The sequence below is a fragment of the Colius striatus genome, chromosome 13 (genome assembly GCF_028858725.1).
Source record: "Colius striatus isolate bColStr4 chromosome 13, bColStr4.1.hap1, whole genome shotgun sequence".
Classification (NCBI taxonomy): domain Eukaryota; kingdom Metazoa; phylum Chordata; class Aves; order Coliiformes; family Coliidae; genus Colius; species Colius striatus.
The window spans coordinates 19,417,589-19,425,361 of record NC_084771.1 but is presented as its reverse complement, the minus strand read 5'-3'; positions in this window follow the sequence as shown (position 1 = coordinate 19,425,361).

The following is a 7,773-nucleotide window of genomic DNA, read 5'->3' as shown; positions in this document are numbered from 1 at the left end:
TAAAACTAGCTTCAGCTGAATGTCCAGCTTCAGTGTTTTTAGTTTTCAGTGTTTTTCTTCTCTGGAGAAGTTTAGATGTGTCTATGGGTCATCAGTTTTCTCTGCAGCCCAAGGAAGAGGCTTTGCTGTGAAAAACACCTCACAGCTCTGCTGTCTTTCCACAGAGCCCCACATCCATATTCAGCAGAGCTGGAGTTTGATGGTGTTCCCAGCATCCTTGTTTCTTGTAAAAGGTAATCAAATCTGGCTGTGGTGGTACATGCTATAATGTCTATTTCTCAAAAGCAATTAAGGATGATTTTTTTTTTAGCTGTCTCTAATTGACGTCAAAGGACAACCACTTTAATGGTATGTCGGGAAACACGAGAAACTTTTTTCTTCCCTAAAAGCCCTGTTTCTGAAGATACAAATGTACCTGGACCTAACCTAACTCTCAATAAGTGAATAAATCAATTTCTATTGCAAGAAACCTAACATGAATGAATTAGTATCTCTTTACAGCATCACGTTTCTGTGTGTTTAATACCTGACCACAGTGTTGTGGGGATTTACAACCCCAAAAATGAAAGATGGTCTGAGCTGGGGGAAAGAGAGTGGGAACTAGAGCACTCTTATTTTGTTTTGTTTGTTCTGGTAGACCCTGTCAGCCAGCTCAGCATGGGACCTTGTTGTATCCTACAGACACAGCACAAAAGTCAGCACTAAAAAGACAAATTATATGCCACTTAGGTTTTTTGAAATATGAAATTCTATGAAATTCTTGCAATTGCTCAGGTGAGCATTGTCTGACAGATTGCAGTGGTCTTACAAAGAGCAATGCATGCCAATTCTACACCAAACCATCGAGGTGTTGGAGGTGAGATACTCTGTATTGTACGTGCAGAAATTTGTGAAGATACTTGAGAAATGACAAAGATTTGATCTTGTCATGTTTTCCAGGCTGGATCTTGCTGCTTTGAAGTAGTTTGTTGGGGCCTTGCTTGCTGAGCTCATTTGCATAAATTTTAAATCAAACTTTCTAAAAATGCACACTGCTCTCCTGAATGTCAGAGCTTGTGCTAAACAGCTATTTCCCAGGCTTTATGTCATACTATTGACTCAGTATCTTTAATTAATAATGTAATGTAAATCTCTTCTAGAAAGCAGTGAAGATTGTTGGCAGTATAAAAATGTTTGTTAATGCTCTTCCTAAAATATTGTTCTTATAGTCTGGCATTTCTTTCCTTTTGGAGCAAGTTTTAATTATTCTTTTACAAGATTCATGGCACACATAGAGTGAGAGATTGTAATTCCCACATGTAAAGATTAGTTCTTTTGTATGAATAACAAGCTTGGGCTACAGTTTTTAAGCAAAATCCACACTGTTTTTCATTAACAGATTTTTTGTTTGAGTAGTATTGGTATATATACAGGTAAAAATCATGGGTTTTTTTCCCCAGTGAATATATGTTTTATGACATTTACAAATACATATATATTTCAGTGTTTCGTCTGACCATTCAGAACTGTTTTCTTCATGATATCTCCTTGGGTTATGCCTGTGCTCCATCAGTTCTTCAAGTGATAATATCTCACTATAAATTCCCTTTGAATAATTTTTGTCATTTAATTATCTATTCAGTGTAGAGATGAACACTTATGGCCACAAAGAATAAAAGTATATAATCCAGGAGCAGAAGAGGTCAAGATTTACAGTCACTTGCCTTTCACTGATCCCATAAAACAATCCAAGCATGCAGAAATGATGATACCATAAGAGACACCAGGGCAGAAGAATGAGAATGCAGCAAGAAATCCATCAGACTTATTGATATCTATGAAGCTGAGGATCCCTGAAGTTGTGAATATAGAAGTGAGTTTTATATTATAGAATGAAATATTTATTAACTTTCTCCATCTGTTCTTTAAAAAATTTAGTTGAGTGTCATCAAGGCATTTATGGAATACATTTAGCTTAATCATGCATTCATGCCTTAGGGAGTAAACCATCCCTAGAGACTTGCTCATTCTGGATCAGCTCTAGAACAAGCAATAGTTTAAAACTCCATCATTCCTTTGAAAAACACGGCTGAATCGTTCCTTAACAGAGGGGGTTTACAAAAAAAAAGCACCTCTGGTGTTGAACATACTCTCTCCAATAGTCATTTTACACTGAGCATGCTCTAATAGTCACAACAATAAGGATACAGCGAATGAGATTATAGACCACCATAACTAAAGTAATTAACTCCTCTATTATAATGTGACATTTGTAGCCGGAATAAGTGTTAACCAAACACATCATTTGGGTGGGCTGGAGTAGAATTCCTTTGCTCTCAAGTTTCTTGCAGCAAATATCACATGAGCAGTCAAAATTATGTGCGAGAACCATCATTTCTGGAGGAGAAATTTCAAACAACAAGCTAATGGACTCAGTGGTAAGGTTTGAAATTGCAGAAATCAAGGTCTCTTTCATCTGTTGAATGTGAAGAAGTTTGATGAAAGGATGTTATAGAGTAGTGACAAGGACCTAATTCTGATCCAAGTTTTGTCATTATAAATCATGAGTAATTCCAAAGACTGCAGTAGACCCTTATCACTGTAAAACATCTGTAAGTCAGATCAGAACCGGGACTAATAAATACATTCAAAAATGCATAATTAAAACAGTGATTTCACATCACACTGATGAATTTTAGTCAAGGATTTCTTCAAGGATGCTTTTCTCACATTAGCATTTGACGTTAGTAAGCAATGAATAATTCCATTTTTTCTTTCCAACATCTGGGACACTTCCTGCTGTATTCGCTACTTACTGAACACTCTGCAGGAAATATTAATGAGTCTTGGGTGTTAAAATACAGGCCCCGTGGATCATATTCAGAAGGCAGTGTTATGTAGTAGGGGCTAGTCTTGAGATTAAGAGGTTTGATTTTGCTGAAGTAAGACATTAAGAGATTTGCCCAATCTGTGGGAGATATGAGGACCTGAGGTTACCCAAAAGCCAAGCTCTTGAAGGTCCCTCTTTTGGCTGTTCCTCCATACCAGGGAGACAACAATTAATGATAAAAGCTTTTCTAACAGTGACTCAGCAGAGGCCCAAGGGTGCCCTGAAGCTGGGAAGGTCCTGGGTGATGGGCAGCAACCCCAGGGAGAGATGGACCAGGAAACCAGCACACCATAGGAGCATCGCTGGAGCATCGGAGCATCGCCGTCTTACTCAGCTGCTTTCTCACACTCAGAGAAGCCAGAGGTTTTCCTCTTTCTTGGTAAATTATATGGTAAAATTCCATGTGTGGAGAGTTCTCCTGGCTTTTCAGAGCAACCTGCAGAAGAGAGCTGCGTGGAGCACTAGAGGTAGGAGAACTTCCAAAGGAGGAAAGAAATGTCCTTCTGTATTAAACGACCTTGTCAGTTCAACATCTAACCAGGACGGTGAAAGCATCCTCTACTATGGAAAACAGGTTGGTTGGAAATTAACCAAAATTGATTCCCACTGGGTGTGTTACAGCCCCTCTGGGATTGCTTGCTTTGACCCAACAGGATTTAGAAAACTTTCTGCTTTTTCTTTTTGTCTAGAAAAATCCATTTTATCTGGACTAGTGATGTTTTCACCTTGGTTAGAAACACTTCTACTGTCTTGGCAGGCTCATGTAACAAAATGTGAGTCTGCAGAACATGTGTCTATCTGAGCTGCTCCTCAGGGCTCCCTACAGTAACTAGGCCACTTGTCCTTGCAGACAACCCATGTAATGGAATGGAAAAGCAAAGTGCTCAGGCTTTACTTCCCTATGGAAGAGAATCAAAGAAGATTCCCATGGCCCCTGTCCTGCAGGCTTCCATTGGGCAGCCCAGCCTTCATCCTGCTGAGTCAGCTGCCTCTGAAGTGCCTCTCAGCACTGAACCTGAGCAAACACTGCCTGGGGAAGCACTGGTGGGAGAGAGCACAGATGCAGTGTGGCAAATTAAGACACAAACAAAATTAAAATAAACAAGAAAATATGAGCTAGCTCCATGCTTTGTGCAGCAGGCTGTACATTACTGCAGGATTAAGTCATATCAGCCAGAGTACATTTTACAAGAGTGCACAGCACCTCAATCCTATAATCAATAAGCTGTACATGCTGCAGCACAAAGAGCTCTTATCTGGAATACTACTTTGAATTTAGCAAATTTATTTAATCCCTGATGCTTGCAGAGCACCAGTCCTGTCTTCTGGGTTAATGTGTTTATTCCAGTGATCTATTTTTAGTCTTTCAAGGACTTGATATTTGAGAAGCATTTTTTTTTCCCCTCTACTTGCTAAAAAACCACCCTAATTGGAAAAACTTAGTATTGATAACAGGGAATTGGTTCCAAAGAGAAAGAATGATAAATGAATTTGGAAGGAAATATACTTCTGCAAACAAACTGTACACTGAAGGTATTGGGAAAGGTTCCTTTTCACCATACTTGGCAAAGCCTGCTTCTAAATTAATGCTGGACATTCAAGATCATCTCTCATCTTTTTTTCCCTATGAATATCCTCTCCTCCTCTTGAAAAAGAAGTCACCTGTTTTTGAGGTATATCCAAGCTGCTGTGCTGCGTTTAGTTTGGGAAGTATCATGAGTGCAGGTGATGCTCTTATGTTCTGGAACTTTTGATATTTCCAGGTATGATTGTGTGAAGTCTAGTCTGAACCCAAGAAAACCAGTGGTTTAAACAGTGTGAGCATGTCAATGCTTACTTTTAAAAAGAAATAGCAAATGAAAAAATAGACTACAGCCCCTGCTATGGTGATGTAGTGGTGATTATTAGCATAGCTGTAAACAATGCACTCTAATTAACCTATCTAGTAGCTACCAAACATTTGGTTATGGAAGAGTAGATTGAGGCTTTATAAGCTTCAGTGTCAGCAAAGAAGAAAAAAGTCTCACCTGACCTTGGCTCACTAGCTTAATGATGGCTTCATAAAAGCTAGAAGAAAAAGTTAAAGTAACACAAAGGGCAATTGTGTGAAAAACACAGGGTTAATTTTGTCTTCCCTATCCATTTTCCAATATTTCCCTATGTGGCTTGAGTTAGAAAAGCAACAAATGCTGAGAAGACAGACACACACCTAGAATAAGGATGTTACCCTGGCAAAATATGTTACCTGTCTCAGAAATATTTTTGTAGAGTCACAGAAGGTAACTGTTTTTTTCATTTCAGATGTTCTAAGAAGTCTTTCTTACTTTTTTTCCACTTAAAAAAACCAGTCCATGGGAGAAGCTGTTCACCAAACCATTCAGAAATGATGCTCCTGTGACATAGGCTTAACTGGCTGCTTTAAGGTCTGAGGCTTTTACTGCTGATTAAACCTCATCAGTTACAGGCTGGAATAATTGCAGTGCATGGTGAATAAATTCAGCTCACTCTGAAATAGAGGCATCAATTTTGACTTTGTCCCTGACAAAAAGGTAAGGAGTTTTAACCATTGAGACAAATCCACCTCCAAATTAGTCCTACTGGCTACAGTTGTGGAGCCTTCTCATCCACTCCACATGCAGGCAGAGATGCTATCTGTCCAATCACCCACCTCACCTCCAGAACCAAGGTCATTATGTCATAAATCAAATAATTAGCTCCAAACCTCAACAATTAATCCAGTTTATCACCTTGTTCTTGCTTCACATCCCCAAAACAAAGGCAGGGCAGTTATGACAGCGGCTTTGCGGCTGGGCATCCACAGCCACTTTGCTCCTGGTGTTTTTGTGCTTTCTTGCTGGTGTTATTTCCTCTAAGCTTTCAAGGAGTGAATCCTGATGCTGGGAGAGAGGAGAGTGATTGTGTCCTGTTTCAATCTCTCTGAAGGTCAGCAGGTTTGTTTGCATCTTCAGGATGCTGCTGAAGTGACCTATGCTTCGGCAAAAGGCACCCCATGGATGCCCTCAGCAAGGCAGAGGATGGTTTTTCCTGCAAGTTTGTCTGCAGGTCAAGAACCCATCTCCATCTTTCCATATGTATTGTGAAAATCCATGATATACTAACACAAATGCATGCATGCACACACTTTGCTCTTTAAATGTCTGTAAAATGACTGGCTTTCTCTGCAGAGAGCCTCTGCTTGTGCCACAGACACTTCAAAGGCTTCAAAGCAGAGGTGCCTGCAGCAAGGACTGAAGCTGAGAGCAGAAGTGCCGGTTTCAGCTGACACCAGAGGTTTCAGGATCTTGGGGCATGAAATGTTTTTTTCCCTCATTTAAAATTAATTTAATTGGGGGAAAAAAAGGGAGAAATAAGACATGTTTGAAGGTGTTGCAGGGTTTTTGTTTAAACCTGGAAAATGCTTTTTCAAGATTAAACCTGCTTTAAGTAGATATTTTAAAACCAAATTATCTTCAGTTTGAGAAGGGACTGCAGAGACTTACTCTTCACAGCCATTTTGGAGAGGAGTTTTTTTTCCTCTCTTTTGCAGCAGTATCACCATTCTTACTCAAGCAGCATTTCAGTTCCATGGTGGGCAGCAGCTCCAGGCTTTCGTTCTGGTGCCCCTTCTCTGAGTTAATGCATTGGTTCTGCAGGAAAAAAACAGACATTATGAGTATTATGCAAGCCAAAAGACTGTCTGTTGGATGGATAGATTTGTTATGCATCACAGATAGGAGACGAAGGCTGATGTAAATGCAGTTCTGTGCTAGAATGCAGCACCCTGTGCCCAGCAGCACTGCAGGCTCCTGCTCTTGATGTGTCCCTCTGAAGCTGATATGCAGGGAGGAAATTAGGCATTTTTTTAAGCTTTATTTTTTTTTTCCCCCATCTGAAGGTGCTGCAAGAATAGAAACACCTCGTTTCTGATGGTCATGGTATGGAAATCTTCTTAAGTATCTATTTAGCTGTTGAATCAGAGGTAACCCCCACACTACAAGCATTTCAGCAAAGAATATACAAGGTTTGGGAATACTTTCTGGTGCCCTCTTCTTTTTTTTTTCTTCAGGTTACTGGAAGCTCAGGAGAAGGATGTGAGTGATCATGGGTTTTGGACACTTTGTAGCAGCACAGGTAAAACCTCCCTTGGACATATGGCTGCTTGAGGAGCTCAGGCAAGGCAGTCCCTGTGAAGGAGAGACTATAGCAGTTTGCCTTGTCTAGCTAAAAGCAGCTCTTAAAAGGAGATGAGCTATGCAATCCTAAATAAATAAAAATATCCCTAGTTCAAGAGAAACAGGGAACCTCTGGAGAGAATCCAGCACAGGGCTACCAAGGTGCTGAAGGAACTTCTCTTTGATGAGGAAGGGCTGTGACACTTCGGACTCTTTAGGCTGAGGAAGAGAAGGATGAGAGAGACCCTTATGGATGCTAATAAATACCTAAAAGATGAGAGTTGAGAGGATGGGGCCAGTCTTTTCTCTGTGATGCCCAGTGACAGGACAAGGGGTAATGGGCACAAGCTGGAACACAGGAAGTTCCACTAGAACATGAGGAGAAACTTCTTTGCTGTTGAGGTGAGGGAGCCCTGGCCCAGGCTGCCCAGGGAGGGTGTGGAATCTCCTTCTTGGGAGGTTTGCAAACCTGCCTGGATGTGTTCCTGTGCCCCCTGATTGAGGGGAACCTGCTTTAACAGGGGATTGAGCTGGATGATGTCTAGAAAACCCTTCCAATCCCCACCATTCTGAGACTTTGTGATAATCATGAATGTAATAAGAAGAATAATTAAAAGGGTGGGGGAATGGATGTGTGCATAGGGTGCAGTTGCCTCCCTGACTGGTACAGTGCTGCATCAGAGGTTCCCATCTCAGGCGAAGGCAGACCTGGAGCATGACTTTCCTGTTTTC